At 40.4% G+C, this 23,748-nt stretch overlaps 1 non-coding gene across 1 annotated transcript; it reads left to right on the top strand.

The window, feature by feature from the left end:
• Positions 1-4,496: 4,496 nt before the first annotated feature.
• Positions 4,497-4,602, top strand: LOC128294900 (small nucleolar RNA R71). The gene has a single exon (XR_008285207.1). It is a non-coding gene; the product is annotated as a small nucleolar RNA R71 (small nucleolar RNA).
• Positions 4,603-23,748: the final 19,146 nt, after the last annotated feature.

Here is a 23,748-nt window from a genome sequence, read left to right as displayed (position 1 = left end):
ATAGTTTGAATTATGAAAGGTCTTGACCATCATGATTTAAGTTTCCCAGGAAACAATTTGAGTCTTGAGTTGTATAATAAGACAAGATCTCTAACTTCAAAATGTTTTCATTGCTTTAAACGAGTGTCATGGCGCTGTTTTGTTGCTTCCTTGTATAGGCGTGAATTTTCATATGCATTAGCTCGCCACTCATCAAGCTTGTTCAGCTGCATCAACCTATTTTTCCTGCAATTTCAGGATCAAGGTTTAGAAATTTAATAGCCCAAAAAGCTTTATGCTCTAGTTCGAATGGTCGATGACAACTTTTTTCATAAACAAGTCTGTAAGGTGATGTTCTTATGGGGGTCTTAAAAGTAGTTCTGTAAGCCCATAAGGCGTCGTCTACTTTCATTGCCCAATCTTTTCTGTTTGATTCTACTGTTTTTTCAAGGATCCATTTGATTTCTCGGTTTGCTACTTCACCTTTTCCATTAGTTTGAGGATGGTTTGGGGTGGTTGTTCTATGATGAACTCCATATTTCTTAAGGGTTTTTTCAAATTGGGTATCACAAAAATGAGTTCCCCTATAACTGATAATTGCTCTAGGTGTTCTGAATCTCGAGAAGAGTTTCTTGAGGAAATATACTACCACTCTAGCATCATTGGTCGGTAGAGCTTGGGCTTCCACCCATTTGGACATGTAATCAACTGATACTAATATGTATTCATTCCTAAATGAACTGGGGAATGGGCCCATGAAATCGATACCCCAAATGTCAAATATTTCACATGAAAGCATATAGTTTTCAGGCATTTCATCACGTCTAGATATGTTACCTGTGTGTTGGCATTTGTCACATGAGGTAACGTACCTATTAGCGTCTTTGAATAACGAGGGCCAATAAAAACCTGATTCAAGTATTTTGTGTGCGGTCTTAGTTCCACTATAGTGTCCTTCGATTGGCCCTGAGTGACAATGTTCCAATATTTTTTATGTTTCTAATCTTGTAACTCATCTTCTAATGGCGTGATTTGCACATCTACGAAACAGAAAGGGGTTGTCACAAAAGTAGTTTTTCACATCATTAAAAAATCGCTTCTTTTGCTGGTGTGTTAACCCTTTTGGGATAATGTTAGTAGCTAAAAAATTCGCGATGTTTGCAAACCGAGGTACCTCAGAGTCAGATATAGCGAGAAATTGTTCTTTAGGGAATGAATCATTTATTTCAACTTCATCTAGTTTTCTGGTATTGGAGTTCTGAAGCCTGGGCAGATGATCAATAGTGAGATTTTCAGCTCCTTTCTTATCCTGAATTTCCAAGTTGAATTCTTGCAATAGGAGAATCCATCGAATAAGTCAAGGTTTTGCATCAGTTTTAGTTAAAAGGTAGCGAAGGGCGGAATGGTCAGTGTAAACAACAACTTTAGATAATATGAGATATTATCGAAATTTATCAAATGAAAAAACCACAGCTAGAAACTCTTTTTTCGTAGTAGTATAATTCTCTTGTGCAGATGTCAAAGTTTTGCTAACATAATAGATAGGTTGAAAATGCTTGTCTCTCCGTTGTCCCAGTACTACACCTACTACAAAGTCACTCGTATCACACATTAATTCAAATGGTAAATTCCAATAAGGTGTAATTATAATTGGAGCATTAATTTATTTATTCTTTAGAGTATTGAATGCTTCTAAGCACTCTTGATTGAAATTAAAAGGTATATCTTTTTCTAGCAATTATAGTCAAAGCTTAGCTATTTTAGAAAAATCCTTAATAAATCTTCTATAAAAACCAGCATGTCCTAAGAAGCTTCTAATAGCTGTAACCGAACTAGGAGGGGGTAATTTTTCGATTGTTTCTATTTTAGATCTGCCCACCTCAATCCCTTTACTAGAAATCTTATGCCCTAATACAATACCTTCTTGAACCATGAAGTGACATTTCTCCCAGTTAAGCACAAGGTTCGTTTCCTCACATCTTATTAAAACTCATTTTAAATTTTTACGACAGAGATGGAAAGAGTTACCAAATACCGAAAAATCATCCATAAATACTTCCATGATATCTTCCACGAGTTCGTCGAAGATGGCCATCATACAGCGCTGAAAAGTGGCAGAAGCATTACATAATCCAAAAGGCATTCTATGATAAGTGAACGTACCATATGGGCATGTGAATGTCATCTTTTTTTTATCTTCAGGAGTTATTGGGATTTGAAACTAACTAGAGAGTCCATCTAGAAAGCAGTAATACATGTGTCCGGATAATCTTTCCAACATTTGGTCAATAAATAGCAAGGGGAAGTGATATTTTCTTGTGGCATCATTCAATTTCCTGTAGTCTATGTAAACTCTCCATCCTGAGACTGTCCTTGTTGGGATTAATTCATTCTTCTCGTTGGTCACAATCGTCATGCCTTCTTTCTTAGGGACAACCTGCATTGGACTTACCCAAGAACTATCAGAAATAGGATAAATAATTCCAGCATCTAGAAGTTTAATTACCTCGGCTTTTACAACTTCCTTCATGTTGGGGTTCAGTCGTCTTTGAGCTTGCACGCACGGTTTGTATTCATCTTCCATCAAAATATTGTGGGTGCAAAAAAGAAGGGCTGATTACTTTAATGTCAGAAATTTTCCAAGCTATGGCCTTCTTATGTTCTTTTAATGCTTGGATTAATTCCTCTTTCTCCTTGGGTTGCAAGTTAGAGGCAATGATAACTGGTAATGTAGAATTATTTCTAAGGAATGCGTATTCCAAGTGGTTTGGTAATTGTTTAAGTTCTAGTTTAGGAGGCTCTTCAATAGTGGGTTTTTGCTTAAGTTCATTGTTTATCTTAGTCCCCTCATATTTTACTCGTCTTGAAAAATGCTCATTAGGTTCATCATCTATCTCCTCTTCTTAAGCTAGATACAGTTCCATCGTGTCCTTTTGTAAAGTTTCTTGAAAAAAATCTTAAGTAGTATGATCAATAGAGTCAATAAAATAACATAAGTCATCATATTCCCTAGAAAACTTCATAGCATCATAAAATTTAAAGATAATCTCCTCGTCACCTACTCTAAGTACCAATTTGTCGTCACCCACATCGATTACAACACTAGCAGTGGCTAAAAATGGACGCCCCAAAATTAAGGGCACTTCCACATCTTCATCCATGTCAAGCACAACAAAGTCAACAGGAAATATGAATTTATCTACTTTCACAAGTACGTATTCTATAATGCCTCTAGGATATTTAACAGATCTATCGGCTAATTGAATACTCATCCTAGTAGGTTTAGGTTCCCCAAGATCAAGTTGTTTGAAAATTTTATATGGCATCAAATTAATGGTAGCGCCTAAATCAGCTAGTGCTTTCTCAACATTCAGACTACCAATTAAGCAAGGGATAGTAAAACTCCCTGGATCTTTTAGTTTTGTTGGCAGCTTGTTTTGGAGTATGGTTGAGCACTCTTCGTTTAGTTCTACTGTGGACAAGTCCTTGAATTTCCTTTTATTTGTTAGAAGCTCCTTAAAAAATTTTGCATATGTAGGCGTCTGCGAGATGGCTTTAACAAAAGGTAAGTTGATATGTAATTGCTTAAAAAGTTCAAGAAACTTACCGAATTGTGCATCAATACTGTCTGTTTTCAATTTTGCTGGGTATGGAACTGGAGGTTTATATTCCTTCGGTACTAGTTTGTCACTATTTTCGGGTTTTTCTTCCCCCCTTTCGCTTACCACGGCTTCTTGTGTTAGCTCCTTTTCAGTTTCCGCTAACACTTTCCCACTCCTTAGCGTAACTTCTTTCACATACTCTTTTGATTTGGTGTTACTAGGTAAACTTCCTAGTGGTCTTTCTGAAATTAGTTTGGAAAGCTGGCCTATCCGAGTTTCGAGCCGTTGGATCAACGCTTGTTGATTTTTAAGTGTTGTCTCGGTATTTTGGAAACAAGTTTCTAACACCAAAATAAACTTTGAGAGCATCTCTTCAATGTGTGGCTTCTTTTCTTGTTGGTGGGTGGTTGTTGGTAGCCTGGCAGTGGTTGTGGTCTTTTATTTCCTTGACCGCTTCACGGGAAATTGGGGTGGTTTCTCCAACTTGCATTGTAAGTGCTACTATATGGATTGTTTTGAGGTCGAGGATTATTACTCATGTAGTTTAATTGCTCGTTATGCATGTTGTGGCCATAAGGTTGGTATTCTGAATGGCTTGTTCCACCTCCACTTACTTCGCACTGCATTACTGGGTGAACCTTCGAAGAACTAAGAAAACCATCAATCTTTTTATTTAAGAGTTCAACCTGATTAGAGAGCATGGTGACCGAATCGATGTTATAAACGCTGGCTATTTTCGTTGGCTTTGTCCTCATGACTTGCCACTGATAGTTATTTAGTGACATCTCCTCTATAAACTCATAGGCATCTTCAGGTGTTTTATTATTGATGGCTCTGCCAGCAGTTGCATCAACCATTTGTCGAGTCAAAGGATTCGGGCCATTATGGAACGTTTGAACCTGTAGCCAAAGTGGTAACCCATGGTGAGGGCTCATTCTGAAAAGGTCCTTGTATCTCTCCCATGCATCATAGAGAGTTTCTAAATCCATCTGTACAAAAGAAAAGATATCATTACGTAATTAAGCCATTTTAGCCGGCGAAAAATATTTTAGTAAAAATTTTTTGGTCATTTTTTCCCATGTAGTAATTGACCCTCGTGGTAATGAGTTCAACCACTGTTTGGCTTTATTCCTCAATGAAAAAGGGAATAACCGAAGACGAATAGCATCATCAGAGGCACCATTAATTATAAATGTATCGTATAGTTCTAAAAAGTTGGCTAAATGAGCGTTGGGATCCTCATCCTGCAAACCATCAAACTGAAAAAATTGTTGTATCATTTGAATAGTGTTAGGTTTTAATTCAAAAGTATTTTCAGCTATAGCAAGTCTAACTATGCTCGATTCAGTTCTTGTTAAAAAAGGTTTAGCATAATCATACATAGTGCGTGGAGTAGGATTCTGATTAACTGCAATTGTAGGAGGTAGTTGATTGCCTTGGTTTTCAGCCATCTCTTCGGTTGGGGTTGAGTATCATCTTCTTGCTCGTTCTCTGTGTATCTTAAGCTTCGCCTTTTTTCTCTTTAATTTCTACGAACTGTTCGATCGATTTCTTCGTCAAAAAGTAATGGTCCTGACGGGTTTCTTCTAGTCATAAACTATAAAAACCTACAAAGAGAAGGAAAGAGTAAATTAATAAATAATAATAATAATAATTAAATTAAATTAAATTGCAAGAAAAAATAAATGGCTAAAGTAATAAAAATTGAGTGTTCCTAATATCTTAGTTCCTCGGCAGCGGAACCAAAAACTTGATTACGAGGTTTCGTGATAGGTTTTAAATATTTATAATTACTCGTTCATAAACTAACTCGTTCATAAACTAACTGTTATCGCGATGTAGGCAAGTGTGCCTATCGAACAGTGGTATAGTTTTAGCAAGACCAGATTGTCGAACACAAAGAAACTAAAAGTACTAGTAATGACTGTCTTTTTATTATCTAGCCTAAGAATAAAGTGGTTTTTGTTTTAACTAACTAATTATCTAAACTAAGAGTGCACAGAGAATGGAATTGGGGAATTGCTTTTGGAAAAATCTATTGAATGAAGACAATACCTAAGGAAAAATCCACCTAGACTGTACTTGTTATTCTGGCTCCGAATCAGACTATTTATTCATTTAACTTGTTCTGTAGAGATCCTTAAGTTATGTTATTATCCCTATTCAAGGCTAATAATGTCTAATCCCTAGATTGAATAACCGAGATTCTTCTGTAATTAGAACTTTAGGGTTGCATTAACTCGATCTATGGATCCCCTTATTAGGTTTCACCCAAATCCGAAAAAATCTTGTCACCCTATGTCTAGGCGCGCAATCAACTTCTCTTAATTATGACAAATGTACTCTTAGACTATTCCTCATCTGAATAAGAGCTTATCTTGAATCGGTATCCTGGGATATCAAAAAAAGAATTAAGAACACATAATTGAGAACAAGTCAAATATTTATCATACAATTCAGAAAATAATAGCAAGATTCGTCTTAGGTTTTATTCCCCTTAGGTATTTAGGGGATTTAGTTCATAACTAATTAAGAAAACATCTCAGAATAATAAAGAATACAAAACATAAAGAAAACCCAAAACTCTTGAAGGGGATTTGATGAGAGATATTCAATCTTGATGATGAATCCGACTTCTGAGATGGATCAATCGGCTTTCTTGGAGTAATTCCTTACCCCCTACTCTGTCCTCCTTTTCTTCCATCTATAAGGTGTATTTATAGGCTTTGGAATGCCTAAAAGCCCTCAAAATTAGCTTTTCTGAATTAGACTCAACTTGGGCTCGGTAGGGACATGCCCGTGTGCGATTACTTCAGGCCGTGCTCGAGCCTGCCAAATTGACACGGCCGTGTGGTCTGCAGGTGTGAGGAGGTCTAGGCTGTGTTGATTTCATACTTTGGCCCATTTTCTCCATTTTTGGCCCGTTTCTCGTTCCTTTTGCTCTCTTATGCTCTTCTAAATGTAAAACATGAAATTAAAGCATTAGGAGCATCGAATTCACCAATTCTAATTGAAAATCATCCATAAAATACGTTAAATGTGGGTAAAAATATGTATAAATTACTGATTATCACATGAAAATCAAATCTCCACCACTGATAAATTGAGATGAAACATAAATCAAAAGGTCTTTAGAGGGTTGTAATGAGGCTTGGTTAAGGGGGTGTGGTCACAAGATGAAAGAAAGGGTTAGAATCGAGATTGAATTGAAAAATTGTCTAACTGGAAAAAGAGTTAATCATCACTTGCGTACAATAGAGCTTCTTCTCAGAATATGGAATTACTAATGTGTATACATAGTTATTTTTTTTTAAGAATACATTAAATAACATAGACTAACTATTAAGAACAACACATAGCTAACCATTTTATTCAACTCAAATCTCGACAAAAACAATGATTAATTTAGGGGATTTCAATAATGATGGGTTAAGGGTTAATATTAAGGGTAATACAAGAAATGGCTTGTTAGGCTGAAGGGGGTTTGCTAGGGGTTAATCGTGGAGGTAGGCTTTTCATGGCATGAGTGGGTTAATCCTAAGAGCCTTAATCATTTTGACATATAAAATCAAATGGTGTGGTCTCAACATGTATAATCAAGCAAGTTCTAGAATAATAGTTCAATACTAACGCACTCAAAGCAATAATAAAAGTGAGCATGAAAGAATTAATAGATGCTCAAAAGGCTAAAAAATCTCACAAAAATTATGGCTTTTTGATGTTTAAAACTTGTGAATTCCAACTCAAAGTAATACCTAAACTATGGGGAAACAACCTAAGATTTTAAATTCTTAAAAATCAACTTATCATGCTTGATTCTCTAATGTCTTAAAATTTAAACAATCAATGCATAAATGCCTATGTTTTAATTCAAGATATATCAACAAAAATCATAAATCAATCAAAATTTATCCTAAATATGATATGAGAGCTTTTGAAGAGAACAAGTTTCAGGGATTTTTCTGATAATGAAATGAATACCCCCCCACACTTAAGATGTACATTGCCCTCAATGTACAAAGATAGATATTAGAGTATAAAAATAAGATAGGAAGAGAAGTGAAACTTCCTGTATGATGAATTCCTCGAACTGGAGTTTTGGAGAGTAATCAGTTCGAGACTGGAGGAGGATACTTCGGCGATCGTAGAGGTTCATTAGTCCATAAGTCCTGTGCCAAAAGAATATTATATTTAGTGGTAGCTATGGTCATGGTCGATCAGGACATGGAAGTCGTGAAGAACCTTTCCCAGTGGAGTTGTTAGTTCTTATGCGATGATGAGCTTTAAGAGCTCTATATAACTATGATAAAATCAAGAACTTTTTTAGGGGATATTAGGAAGAATAATTACTCATAAAGAAATAACCAAAATTGATAATTAAAAATAAAATTCTAAAATCTAATAAAAAAAAGGTGGTTTTAATAAAAATTAAAAACATAAAATAATAAATAAATGATTTTAAATAACTTCATTGCTAGATGGTTTGCGGGTGGGTCTGGCGATAAGATGTGGAGGGGCTAACAAATCTGCTGTAGAGTAGCATCAATGTTATCAAATCGTTGAAAACACTGCTACTCGAATCCAGTGAGGTGCTCAGAGATGTCAGCATATTAAGCTGCCGCATGAACTGGACGAGAGGGTGGTGGTGGTTGAGTCAGTGGGTCAGTGGGTCTTCGTGCTGTGGAGGGACATCAACAGGAATGTCCTCGTAGGCCTCCTCCTCGGTAGATTGGGAGAGACGATATTAGGGAGGGTAGGTTCCTCGGCACCTCTTGATCATCCTTATGCTAAGCATGCTCGAGATGCCTGGTGGAGACATCTGGCCGATGAGGGTAAGGGATGATTCTTGGGTCATGGTGCTGAGGAGCCCGAAGTGTCAAGCCAACCGAGTAACAAAGGAGCCAATGGAGATGACCCCCTTCCTATGCTGCTCCATCTGGTGCTGAATCGGGAGGGCGATGAAATAGGCAAGGTCGATGACGTGCCCGTGCGACATACACCATAAGAAGTAGGAGTCGTGAATGTTGACGACACCAGTGCTCTCTCACGTCCCTATAATCGTGTGAGCCAATATGGCATGTAGGTACCGCAGGGATGGTGGGAGAACTAATGCCTTGGAGTGGCTAGGATTGTAGGAGGCTCCGCTAGGGGCCAAAGTGTGCCAACACTTCGAGGGAGAGAAACGTATGTGGCGAGTGAAAGCATGTAGTTCATTTTCCTCCTTAAACTCCTCCGTATATAATCCCAAAGCAAAGACCGAACTCGAGACGCCACCGTGGCGAGTAACTCGCCTAGGTGAAATCGACTGTCTCGGATCATCGTAATTCATCATTACGGTCTGAAGATGGAACATTGAGCATAGTTCCATCATGAGCTCGAGGTATGTTGGTTCGATGATACCAAAGAACAGCTCCCAAGGGTCAGTGGTTAGGAGGGCCCGAATTGCATCAGCTAACTGAACTTATTCTATGGCAGCCTAGTCAATGTCGTGGCTCGCAATTAAAGGTCAGCCCTGAAGTATTTGGAAAAGCTCTTCTTGGGGCCCTCAAGGGAACTGCAGGAGAGGGTGACGAATTTCCATGGTTGGACCCGCAGATGATGACACTCCCTTCCTCTTCTTCGAAGCAGGTACGATAATTTTCTTTCCTCGTGAAGACGACATGCTACCTGTGATCAAAAACCATTAATTCATTTTCAGGAATGATCAAAGTAAAATGAAGATAATTTGTAAATAACAATCATAATTTCAACAACTACTAAGACTAACAAGTTAATCAAACTAATCAATTGTATGGCATAAAAATGGCAATGAATTTCATGGAATGCAATATGTGTGACGGATGAAAAAAATGTAAACACTAAAGGCATGAGTATATATATTGTTCTAATCAGGAATAGTTACTTCTAACTAATCAAATAAAGTTGAGAAATCATATAATGAGTAAAAATTTTAACATGAAAAGATAATAACTATTCTAGATATAACATTTGTATGATAAAAATAAGAAAGGAACATGAAAATTTTCATATTATTATGATAAATAGCCTTAGAAATTAGAAAGAATAAACGAGAAAAGAGTGAACAAATGCTAGAAAAAGGAGAATGGGCGTCCAGAATAGAATTGAAGGCGGTGCACGGGGGTGGCAAGGAGCCATGTGGAATTGCAGCGGCTAGGGTTAGGGTTTTTGAGTGGGGAAGACAATGAATAGTGCAGGGTATTTATAGATTTTGGGGCACACGGCTAGGTAACATGCCCGTGTTCCCCAATTTTAGCCCTGTGATTCGCGAATTTTGAATTTGGGCGCGTCTGATATTTAGTACACACCCGTGTTCTTTGAGCGTGTGGGTGCACACGGCCGTGCCGCACGATAGTGTCTTACATTTTTCGCTTCTCCCACGCCCGTGTATTCAAACCCACGCCCGTGTCAATCTAACAAGTTCAACCACAGGTGCTAGACACGGGCGTGTCACACGCCCGTGTCACACGCCCGTGCTATTTTAACAAGTTCACCCATAGTTCTTTCACACAGGCATGTCTTACCCCAGTGTTTTTTGGCAGGTTCGACCACGGCCATGTTGCATGGCCGTGGAATTTTGTCGTAGCCCGTGTTTGGGAAAAATTATTATCCTGTTTTCACACGGCCCTAAGCATGCCCATGCTCTTGGCTGTGTCCTTGTGGAAAACCTATATTCAAGTGCTTTGTTAGTAAGTTAGATGTTGAGACTAAATTTTAAAGAAGTTAATACAGTTAGTGCTCAGGTTTCCTCCCGAGAAGCACTTATTTATATTCTAAGCTCAACTTACCTCTCTGTTGAATGATCATGGTGGTTTGAGGAGTTTATACTTCTCATTCTTGCTATTAATCTCATCAAAATAAAGTTTTAAACGGGTGTTGTTTACCTTAAAAGTGCCGAACTTGGGATGACTCACCTTGACCGTACCGAATAGGAAAATGCTGAGTACCGTAAGAGGGATTTCTTCATTCGATGTGGTAGCGACAATGTAGGGATCTGTGGCATCTAATAAGACTCTATCTCCAACCTTAAGTTGATTTGGACAGGGATTAAGCTTGTTCTGTCGTAGATTCAGTTTGTCAGGTGTTCTCGGTTTATGCGTCTGCCATTCATCTAGCTCCTCGATTTGTAGCCTTCGATCTTCATGAACGGGTCCTCTACTATTGCTTGCGAATGACTCATGTGCTTCCTTCAGACTCATTTCCTACAAAGTAGGCTGCACCATATTGTTTGTTTTAGTAGAATAGTTTAGACGATCACCTTCAATTTCCATTGTGTTGCCAGAATTGCGAGCTTGAAGGGTGATTGTTTCGTCTCCCACACAGAGTGTGAGTTCACCTGTGCCAACATCAATAATTGTTTTAGCAGTTGCTAAAAAGGGCCTTCCTAGAATTAAAGGAGTGTTGCTATCTTCCTCTATGTCTAGAATAATAAAGTCAACAGGAAATATAAATTTATCGATTTTAACTAGCACATCTTCTGTAACACCCCAAACCCAGCCTAGACGTATTACTTAGTTGGAAAATCTTAGTTGGTGATTGTAAAAGACACTTTTAAAAGTAGGTTAAAGTGAACGGAAGCCGTGCACTAGGTAGGAAACCAGGAAGGAGAGGAGGTAAGTCCGCTTGACCGCTAAGTACTAAGCTCCTTCGGATCCAATCCTAGACATGCACGCCGCCATTGCCACACTCTAACATCTCGTATGATTTGGAGAAAACCTTTTGGTTATGTCTCATTTTAAGAAAATGATTAAGGTTGAAAACGTTCTTTGAAAACATTTATTTTCTTGGAAAAACATTTACTTTGCGGAAACTTTGCGCGTCATCGTGATCTTTTAAAACAAGTAGTTTTTATAAAACGAACCCTAGTGCTAACCAGTTTAATAATTCCCAAAATAAAATTAATTAAAAAGAGCGGCCTTATTACAACTTTGAGCACAATAAAAATAATCCAAATTAAATGCTAAACTTATTTAAAGTCGGCAATCAATCTTCGTGGCCACTCTGAATCCCGCCCAGCTCCAAGTCCACCAACTAGGGCTCACCTACAAGGATGGAAGGGGAAGGGGTGAGTTTGGGAAAACTCAGTGTATACAGAAGCCTATCCAAAGCCCAAATCAGCTCGAGCCCATTGGGCCTAAGCCCTATTCAGATAACAACACAGTGGACAGAAGCCCTTTTCAAAATGCAGTAGCAAGGCCTTAGCCCCTTTTTACATAACAGTGTGGCCCATAGGCCCGGCTCAAAGAACATAAGTAACATGAGTAATAATGCATGCAAACCCATCCGGGAGACTACTCAACCCACCAACCGCTACACACAGTCCCAGACCAAATTTCTACACTCCATGTAGGGAATATCTCAACCCACCCAAATTACACTCCACAAAGGCAAGAACGCCGCTCAAATATCGAGAAGTTGAGGCAAAGCCTCCAAGACGTGGATGAACCACTTTCAAGATTTCCTCCATCAATACCCCAATCCCATGCAACAGATATCAATAAAAGCATAAAATGCAAAATACAAGATCAATTATTCATGCATTTCACCATTTTAAACCCTAGGGGTATTTCTAATTATGCTCTTTAGGGTAATTTCGTAACTTATGTAACTACATAAGCTATTCCAGAATTCTTAACAATTTTATGCAATTTGATTCTACCTCTAACCGACAGTGCTACTTTGCCCATCTCTTACCCATATTGGTCCGTAGCCCATTGGGCCCGCTTTTGGCCCATCGAGGCCCCTTTTTCCAAATACGCTAAAATGTCACACTAACCTCCTTACCACTTTACGGTGCTAGATCTAACAATTACTCTATGTCTTGAGAGCATTCGCATACTCACAAGCCTATGAAATGCCGTATTTCGGCATTTCGGCTTTTTAATTAAACTAAGGAAGGTGTCCCAGACACACCGATTTGCGACGATCGCTATCGAGATCTCTTCCGATATCCTACAATTGATTAGCACAAGGCTTATTTACAAACCATAATCACTAAACTCCAAAACTTACTCACCCATGATCGAACCATGTCCCTACAAGCCTTTGAAATCTTACCTTTTGCCAGAATCGATAGCTAGCTCCGAATCCGATTGCTCCAATGATTCACGCTTTCAATCCAATACTTAAGAAGGCACTAATCACCGAAAGAAAACATCAGTTACAAATCCTTAAAGCCTTATGCTCCAATCGACAGCCTCCTTATATTTTAGGGATTTCGGCTTTTCTTAACTTTGCAAAATAAGAACAGATCTGAGATGATAAGTACTTACCCCTTACTCCTACTTGATTTCCTCGCAATCCGGTGCAGATCTAACCTTAGAACAATGGTCAAACCCGAATCCAAGAGTTTGAAGAAGTTTCGGCGATAAGCCCCTAAACCAATGGTACTTTCGGCTTTTGGGTGGTGAAGAAGATGATAATGTGGGGCTATAACCTTAAAGTAGAATTGCTGTCAGGTATCTAGGATTAAGAAAAGATAATCGTAGATTAATAAAAACAAAGAACATAGAAGGACCTGGCTTTGAAGAAATCGACACAAGTAGTGATCACAGGTTTTCGGCTTTTGTGATTTCGGCAAAGGTGCTGATGATAAGCAGGTTTGCTGAATAGTTTTGAAGTAGAAAAAATAGAAGAAGAAGAATAGGGGAGGTGGTAGTTTCGACTAGAGAGGAAAAAGAGTGGAAAAACAACCCTAAGGTGTTAAAGCAGAAGAAAAACGGCACCACTCAATACCCTAAGTGCCGAAATACCAACCTAATACCCCGGCGATTTTCCTCTTCAATTCCCATAATTCGCCAACTCCTAGCCTCATCCAAATCCCTTAAATCTCTCCCTTATCCCTCCTTAATCCAAGCATTTAAACTGATCCAACTCTCCTCTAGCGAAATCCACCAACTCCAACACTTACCCCTCCCGCACTTAAAATAAATGCATCCATTTGCCAACACAGGAATCGATCCCTTGCCTTCCCAAAGCTCCACACGCCACTTTTCTAGGAGCCTAGTGGCGTCACCCTTGCCACTTAACCAAGGCTCTTTTTGTGATGCGATTTACCTACAACTCTACTTAAGGCCTCCTAGCCAGAACCCCTAACTCCAAAGTCCCAAAATTTCAAAAATTCAACCGGGTTTTGGCCAACTCATGCGCCTTCCATAAACCCATTTACTTACTCAAAATATTAATTTCACATCCAAATACAAAAATTTAAAGTCTTTATAAAATATTGAAGACCACGAATAAACCCGAAAATCAGGATGTTACAACTCTACCCTCCTTAAAGAAATTTCGACCTCGAAATTTTACCTTATCAGAATAGTTGAGGGTACTGCTGACGCATAGCCTCCTCAGTCTCCCAAGTAGCTTCTTCTTTGCCATGGTTTCTCCAAAGTACTTTCACTAATGGAACTGACTTCTCTCTCAACATCTTGACGTCACGATCAAGTATTTGCACAGGTTCCTCCTCGAAAGTTAAATCTGATTGTACCTCAATTTCTGCAACTGGTATGATATGAGTTGGGTCAGATCGATATCGCCAAAGATGGATACATGAAAACATCATGGATACGATGCGCTCGTGGTAACTCTAGCTGATAAGCCACCGTCCAACCCACTTAACAATTCGGTAAGGCCCAATAAACCGTGGGCTTAACTTACCCTTCTTACCAAATCTCAAAATTTTCTTCCAAGGGGAAACCTTCAAGAAAACCATATCCCCAACAAATAACTCAATCTCCTTGCGCTTCAGATCCGCATACGACTTCGCCTATTGGATGCCTCCTTTAACCGATCCCTTATCACCTAACCTTGCTTTCGATTTCCGCCACCAATTCCGGTCCAAGCACTCGCTGCTCACCCAACTCGTCCAACACGTCAAGCGCATTTACATCTTCGCCCATAAAGCGCTTCATATGGAGCCATCTCAATACTTGCTTGATAGTCATTATTGTAAGCAAACTCGCCAATGGTAAGTAGTCCTCCCAACTTCCACGGAAATCAATGATACAACCTCTCAACATATCCTCCGAACTCGAATAACCCTTTCTCGATCGTCCATCTATCGTGGGTGAAAAGCAAGGTTGAAATCCAATCGTACCCAACGCTTCCGCAACTTCCGCCAAAATCGAGACGTAAACCTAGGGTCTCGATCGATATTATCGACATTGGTACCCCATGCAATCGCACTACCTCCGCCACATATAACTTGGCCAACTTTTGCAAAGGAGTAGTCGGTGCGAACAGTATAAAATGAGCAGATTTTGTTAACCTATCCACAACTACCCACACCGAATCTTTCTTGGTGGGTGTCAAAGGTAACCCACTCACAAAGTCTATTGTTACTCTCTCCCACTTCCATATTGGAATTTTCACAGGTTGCAGTAATCCTGATGGCAATTGGTGCTCAAATTTAACCTCGCCGGGCACGCCATATATTTCCCAACAAATTTAGTCACCTCTCGCTTTAATCCGCCACCAAGACACCTCTCGCAAGTCTCGGTATAACTTATTCCTCCAGATGCATGGCACAGAGTCCACCATGTGCCTCTTTCGTAATTAATCGCCTCAATTCGGGGTCCTTTGGAATACAAACCCTTCCACGAAAGCACAGAACTCCTTCAGTGTTCAACCCAAAATCCTCGTTCTCACCACTCTTAACTTGTCGGAACCAAGAGCTAATGAATCGTCCTTCAACTATTTTTCCTTAATCTGCTTCACCCAAGTAGGCCTTGCTTGCGCTTCGCCAACAAGCTTCCATCGTCGTACAGACTTAATCGTGCGAACAAGGCTCTCAAATCATGTAACACCCCGAATTTGGGCCTAGAAGTATTAGGCCTTGAGTGGGGGTCCGTAAGGAGGTTGTATATAGGTATTTAATTGTGCAATGAAATGAAACAATTAAATGTTTGCTATTAGTGGTTAATGGCTTTGAGAAGTGTTGGAGAAATCTTGGGTTCAAACTTAGGCTTTAGCAAAATTTTGGTATTAAGTGAAAAAACCGGATGCTTGGATGAGGGTTTTAAATTATTGTGTTAAATAAATGACACAATGAAGCTTGTAGTCTAGTGGTTGTGGTGTCATTAAGGTTGTATGGGAGCCTGGGTTCAAGCCTTGGCTCTTGCAATTTATTTTGTTTTTTTTTAAAGGGAACCTGGACTTTGGCCTTTAGACCTTATAATTAATTGGGGATAAAATATGACACAAAAAGCCTTGTGGCTTAGTGGCAAGTAGCGTGTGGAGCATTTAAGGGGAGGCATAGGTTCAATCCCATGGCAAGCAAAGAGCATTTATTTTGCTAACGGGGGCAAAGAGTTGGTGTTGAATTTAAACTCTAATGTTGGAGGATCCCACATCGAAGCTAATATAAGAGTGGTTGTGAAGTCGGCTTTAAATAGAGGAACCATGAAGAGAGTAAATGTACCTTTCTTGGCTGATCCCTTTCACTCTATGGCGTGCTCGTTTGGGTTGGGCGTCGGCTAAGAGTGCTCGGAGTGTGGATTAACTCCAGTCTCCTATCAGGTGTGTATTTCTTACTACTCTAGCTGTAAGATGGCTACTTCGGGCCGCGATGGGTCGAAAGGGGTCATGTGGGCCTAATGGGCCTACAGGCCCAATTGGATAAGTTGTTTGATTGTGTAGTAAATATTGGACTAGGCTAGGTGAATCGCATATCTGTGGCTAGGTTTGGGCTAAAAGGGCCACACGAGCGTGTGGGCCCATTTGGGCCGAGAATAGGCTTTAGGCCCATTCGTATTGTTATCCATGTTTACCAATTACTGAAATGCCCTCGACTTGTAAAATTACCAAAGTACTCCTGATTTACAGAATTACCATTTTACCCTCGATTTACAGAATTATCGTTTTACCCTCGATTTTTAAAATTACCATTTTACCCTCGATTTACAGAATTACTATTTTACCCTCAGTTTACAAAATTACCATTTTACCCTCGATTTACTGAATTACCATTTTACCCTCGCTTATGTAATTACTATTTTACCTCAATTTATAGAATTACCGCTTTTACCTCGATTTACAAAATTACCAAAATACCCCGGGTTGTAAACTACCAAAATACCCCGGTTTGCAAAATTACCAAAATACCCTGGTTTGTAAAATTACCAAAATACCCATGGTTTGCAAAATTACTAAAATACCCTCGTAGGGTAAAATTACCAAATACCTCAGTAGGGTAGAATTACCATTTTGCCCCTAGGGTGTTAATGACTATTTTGCCCTTGTGGGCAAGTGACCGACTTGGACTGTGTGATATAGACAACGTTGGAGGAGCAAAGAGGCTTGGAGTATCGACTTGGATAAGCTTGAATCGTATTATTGGACCCCGTGAAGGTAAGCAACTTATGGTCAATAAGGGTTCTTTGGTAGAATAAGGTAGGGTGGAGTTTGAGTTTGTTAAGCATAACTTGTATGCTAAAAATGGTAATGAATAATTGTAGGACATCGTAAGGGATCTCAATAGCAGTCGTCGCGAAACAGGTGTGTACCGAACCCCCCTTCCTTAGTTCAATTCGGCAAAAGCCGAAATGCCAAATTCCAGGCATTTCATAGGCTTATGAGTATGCTGAATGCTCTCAAGACATAGAGTAATTGTTAGATCTAGCACCGCAAAGTGGTAAGTAAGTTCGTGTGACATTTTAGCGTATTTCGAAAAAGAGGCCTCGATGGGCCAAAATCTGGCCCAATGGGCTTACGGACCAATATGGGTAAAATATGGGCAAAGTAGCATGTTAGTTAGTTGGTGGAACCAAATTGCATAAAATCGCTAAAAATTATCAAGTAGCTTGTGGAGTTATGTAAGTTACTAAATTACCCTCAAGAGCATAATCACCAAATACCCTTAGGGTTAAAATGACCTAAATGCATGAATAATTGATATTGTATTTTGCATATTATGCTTTTAATAATATCTCTGCATGGGATTGGGGTATTGATGGAGGAAGTATCAATGTGGTTCATCCACGATCGGAGGCTTTGCCTCAACTTTCGATATTTGAGCGTTCTTTGCCACCGTGGAGTGTAGGGTGGGTGGGTTGAGATATTCCCCACATGGAGTGTAGGGTGGTACTGGGACTGTAGCGGTTGGTGGGTTGAGTAGTCTCCCAGTTGGGCTTGCATTCATTATCGATATTGTTACATATGTTATCGAATCGGGCCTATGGGCCATATCATTATGTTAAAAAGGGCTAAGGCCTTGCTATCGTATTCTAAAAGGGCTTTGTTCTCTGTGTATCGTTATCTCAGATAGGGCTTAGGCCCAATGGGCTCGAGCTGATTTGGGCTTTGGATGGGTTTCTCAGATACACTGAGTTTTCCCAATCTCACCCCTTCCTCTTCCATCCTTGCGTGAGCCCTAGTTGGTGGACTTGGAGTCAAGGGATTCAAAGTGGCCATGAAGCTTGATTGCCGATTTTAAATAAGTTTAGCATTTAATTTGGATTATTTTTATTGTGCTTGAAGTTGTAATAAGGCCGCTCTTTTTATTAATTTTATTTTGGGGATTATTAAACTGGTTAGCACTAGGGTTCGTTTTATCAAAACTAATTGTTTTTAAAAGATCACGATGACGCACAAAGTTTCCGCAAAGTAAATGTTTTCCAAGAGAATAAATATTTTAAGCAAACGTTTTTCAACCTTAATCATTTTCTTAAGATGGGCATAGTCACACGGTTTTCGCAAAAATTATACGAGATGTTAGAGTGTGGCAATGGCGGTTTGCATGTCTAGGATTGGATCCGAAGGAACTTGGTACTTAGCAATCAACGGACTCACCTCCTCTTCTTCCTAGTTTCCTACCGGTGCACACTTCCGTTCACTTTAACCTACTTTTAAAAGTACCTTTTACAACACCAACTAAGTTTTTTCCAAACTAAGTAATACGGAATGTTTTGAACGCTTCAATGTGGCGCATCAGATCCAGTCATATCGTCTAGGCCGGGTTTGGGGTGTTACAAATCAGTAACAACCCTTCGACTCAATGCATCCGCCACCACATTAGCCTTTCCTGGGTGGTACTCTATCGAACAGTCGTAGTCTTTAAGCAACTCCACCCATCTTCGTTGCCTAAGATTCAACTCCTTCTGAGTCAACAAATACTTTAAGCTCTTATGATCCGTGTATATGATGCACTTTTCCCCATATAAGTAGTGTCTCCAAATTTTTAACTCAAAAATCACCACTGCTAGCTCCAAATCATGCGTAGGGTAATTCACCTCGTGAGCCTTAAGCTGTCGCGATGCATAAGCGACCACCTTGCCCTCTTGCATCAGTGCATAACCTAACCCCACATGCGACGCATCGTCAGATACAAGAAAGTCCTTCCCGCACACGGTTGAATCAACACTGGCGCTTCGGTCAATACCTTTTTCAATCGATCAAAAGCTTTTCTTGCTTCTCGGTCCGCATAAATGGTACTCCTTTCCTTATGAGTTTTGTCAAGGGTGCCGCCATCACCGAGAAACCCTCCACAAACCTTCAGAGTAACTCGCCAACCCTAGGAAACTCCGATTTCCGACATCGACCTCGGTGGCTTCCATTCTAGAATCGCTTCAATTTTACGAGGATCCACCTTAATCCCTCGGCAGAGACCACATGCCCTAGGAAGGTTACCTCCTTCAACCGTAATTCACACTTGCTGAATTTCGCATAGAGCTCCTTTTCCCTTAACACTTGCAAAGACAATACGGAGATGCTCATCATGCTTCGCCTCCGCTTTTAGAGTATACCAAGATATCGTCGATAAAGACGACTACAAACCGATCCAAGTAAGATTGGAATACTCGATTCATCGATCCATAAAAGTCTGCAGTGCGTTCGTCACCCAAACGGCATGACCACAAACTCATAATGTCCATATCGAGTTCAAATGTTTGTCTTATGAATATCCCTTCTTTACCCTTAGTGATGGTATCCGAACGAAGATCGATTTTGGAGAATACCGAAGCTCCCTCGCTTGATCGAATGATCATCAATCCTTGGTAGTGGATACTTATTCTTAATCGCCGCTTTGTTCAATCGGCGATAATCGATGCACATGCGCATCGTTCCGCCATTTTCTTCACAACAGACCGGTGCTCCCAAGGAGACACACTAGGCCTAATGAAGCCTCTATCTAACAACTCTTGAATTTGAGCCTTCGCCCCACCAACTCCTTCGGTGCCATCCTATAGGGTGCAATAGATACTGGAGCTGCTCCAGCAACAAATCGATTCCAAACTCAACTTCCGATTCGGAGGTAATCCAGAAGCTCTTCCAAAAACATCCCGAATTCCCTAACATTCGATGGTCTCCACAATGATCCTCGCCACTTGGCTCACCAAAGCCGATATGCCTCGCACCCTTGCCCATCGGGCCAAACCCTCAATGCCGATACTACATTAGATAAGTAATCCTTCGTTCTCCAATAATCATTACCTCTTCATCATTGCCACCCTTAACACCATCCTCTTAGTCGCACAATCTAAAGTTGCCTTATGCCCGGTCAACCAATCCATCCCTAGTATCAAATCGAATTCTTCAAACGGTAACTCCATCAAATCCCCACGTAACACCACGCTTTGAATCTCTAGAGGCACCTTCTTGAAGAGTTTCTCTACCTTAACCGACCGACCTAAAGGACTTATCACGACACCCCACATACAGTCTCCTCAAGTGCACACCCAAAGGTGCCCGAAATGTTATATGCCATATATGAATGGGTTGATCCCACATCAATCGAGCGTTATAAGGTACACCATAGATAAAAACGTATCGCTTATGACATCAAAAGGCCACCCTCCTCATGACGACGGCAAAGATACACCAAAGTGGTGACGAGCATCTACGTTACCAATACCCCAAATGGTACCCCACGTCCACGACCATTACCACCGCGACCTTGTCCACGACCTCTTGGCAACGGGCGGTCCATCCTCACAGTTGAGCCGGTCGACAAACCCTTGTTCGCCACACGAGCCCGAGTGGCCCTCCTAGGACAATCCTTAATCCTATGCTCCTTAGACCCACAACGAAGACAAGCTCTAGACCGCTTCCAAAGACTCTCCTTGATGCATTCTCGCCGCAATCTCCACAAGCTTGCGCTTTACCTGTTCACTGAACTGCTAACACCGGTTCCTCCACCCTAGCTTTCTTAACATTTCGATTTGCAAAGACTACCGTCCAAAGATCCCTCCCGAACCGATTCCGATCCTTATCACGATTCCTCCGCCGCTTTGTTTCACCTCCTCGCTATCTTAGCCTTCTCTACCAAGGCAAAGAAAGTCTCGCTCTCATGGAGCTATGAGCACCCTTAACTCATCTCCGAGGCCATCTCAAAACGAACGCAGGCGCCAGATTCGGTAGAAACGATGCCATTAGCGCATCGACTCAATCGTAAAAACTCCGCCTCATATTCAAAAATGGTCTTATTTCCCGAGTCGATTCAAGAACTCCTTTCTCGTGCATCCACATAGCTAGCTCCAACATATTTTGCCTTAAAGGTCTGCTTGAACAGCTCCCATGTTACCCTCTCAGCTGGGGTACCTTCTCTCACAGTAATCCACCATTGATACGCTTCATCCCACAGCAACGACACCGCCCCTTTCAACTTCTACTCTCTCGAGCGGTCCAGTCGTCCATGATCCGCCTGTGGCTTCCAACCAAGATTACCACATTTGGGGCCACTCCAGACACGCCTTAAAAATCTCAAATCATGGCCCAAAGTCGTTCAGAAATGGACCCCCTATTCATGGGCCCGACGTTAGCTCCGGCCACCCTTTCCAAAACCCTCAACATAGCCTGAGACAGAGCGTCATCCCCTGCGGCCCGATCGTACGGCCCATTTTCATTAACCGGTGGTGGACGTACCTCGCCAGCAGGCATGTGTTCAGATGACGCAGATCCAGCTTGAGTGCTACCTCGGCCTCGACCACGGCCTCTTCCTCGAGTAGCCCTTGTACTCATAACGATTTATCTGATTATGAATTTTATGACATTAGTTTATTGGTTTCACTATTTATTACGTAATATCTTATGAATGATAGAGTTTTAGAGTTATTTTCAAGAATCACAATTTAGCTACGGTCTCGCTTTTGTAGCCCTATTACTACCTTATCAATAGCACTATCTTTAAGGCTCAAGATTATCTATAGTATTATTTCCATTCAGCCCATATAAATATGTAAAGCGTAAAAAGAACACTTACGACTTGGTGCCGGGATTCGATGTGCCACGCCCTTTTGTAGAAATTAAAACCCTATTTTTGTTTATCGAAATAAAAGATTTGATTGAAAAACACTTTTATTTTAAAACTATTGATTTAACCTGCTTTTACAATGGAAAAACTTGAACATCCTTTGAAAAACTTACCATTTCCAAAAATACCCTTCTTAGGCTCGAGTTTTTTTGAAAAGATTTTCGGACCCGATCCACAATGAGTTGTTGCAACCAGCTCGATACCACTAAATGTAACACCCCAAACCCGCCTAGACGTTATGACCGGATCTGTGCGCCACATCGAGCTGCTCAAAACATTCCGCTTTACTTAGTTGGAAAATCTTAGTTGGTGATTGTAAAAGACACTTTTAAAAGTAGGTTAAAGTGAACGGAAGCCGCACCGTAGGAAACCGTAAAGGAGAGGAGGTGAGTCCGTTGACCGCTTAAGTACCAAGCTCCTTCGGATCCAATCCTAGACATGCACGCCGCCATTGCCACACTCTAACATCTCGTATGATTTGGAGAAAACCTTTTGGTTATGTCTCATTTTAAGAAAATGATTAAGGTTGAAAACGCTTCTTTGAAAACATTTATTTTCTTGGAAAAACATTTACTTTACTGGAAACTTTGCGCGTCATCGTGATCTTTTAAAACAAGTAGTTTTATAAAACGAACCCTAGTGCTAACCAGTTTAATAATTCCCAAAATAAAATTAATTAAAAAGAGCGGCCTTATTACAACTTTGAGCACAATAAAAATAATCCAAATTAAATGCTAAACTTATTTAAAGTCGGCAATCAATCTTCGTGGCCACTCTGAATCCTCGCCTTGACTCAAGTCCACCAACTAGGGCTCACCGCAAGGATGGAAGGGAAGGGGTGAGTTTGGGAAAACTCAATGTATCTGAAGCCCATCCAAAGCCCAAATCAGCTCGAGCCCATTGGGCCTAAGCCCTATTCAGATAACGACACAAGGGGATGTAAGCCCTTTCGTAATCACATAGCAAGGCCTTAGCCCTTTTTACATAACAAAGTGTGGCCCATAGGCCCATTCAAGAACATAAGTAATGAGTAATAATGCATGTAAACCCATCCGGGAGACTACTCAACCCACCAACCGCTACACAGTCCCCAGACTAGCCCTACACTCCTTGTGGGAATATCTCAACCCACCCAAATTTCTACACTCCACAAAGGCGAGAACGCTCAAATATCAAGAAGTTGAGGCAAAGCCTCCAAGACATAGATGAACCACTTTCAAGATTTCCTCCATCAATACCCCAATCCCATGCAACAGATATCAATAAAAGCATAAAATGTAAAATACAAGATCAATTATTCATGCATTTCACCATTTTAAACCCTAGGGGTATTTCGCAATTATGCTCTTTAGGGTAATTTCAGTAACTTATGTAACTACATAAGCTATTCCAGAATTCTTAACAATTTTATGCAATTTGATTCTACCTCTAACCGACAAAGCTACTTTGCCCATCTCTTACCCATATTGGTCCAGTAAGCCCATTGGGCCCAGCTTTTGGCCCATCGAGGCCCCTTTTTCCAAATACGCTAAAATGTCACACGAACCTCCTTACCACTTTGCAGTGCTAGATCTAACAATTACTCTATGTCTTGAGAGCATTCAGATACTCACAAGCCTATGAAATGCCGATTTTGGATTTTGGCTTTTGCCGAATTAAACTAAGGAAGGGTGTCCCAGACACACCGATTTGCGACGATCGCTCTCGAGATCTCTTCCGATATCCTAAAATTGATTAGCACAGGCTTATTTACAAACCATAATCACTAAACTCCAAAACTTACTCACCCATGATCAAACCATGTCCCTATAAGCCTTTGAAATCTTACCTTTTGCCAAAATCGATAGCTAGCTCAAATCCGATTGCTCCAATGATTCACGCTTTCAATCCAATACTTAAGAA

The sequence above is a fragment of the Gossypium arboreum genome, chromosome 6, assembly GCF_025698485.1.
Source record: "Gossypium arboreum isolate Shixiya-1 chromosome 6, ASM2569848v2, whole genome shotgun sequence".
Lineage (NCBI taxonomy): Eukaryota > Viridiplantae > Streptophyta > Magnoliopsida > Malvales > Malvaceae > Gossypium > Gossypium arboreum.
The sequence above is the reverse complement of the archived record's forward strand: the minus strand, read 5'-3'. Positions and strand labels throughout refer to the sequence as shown.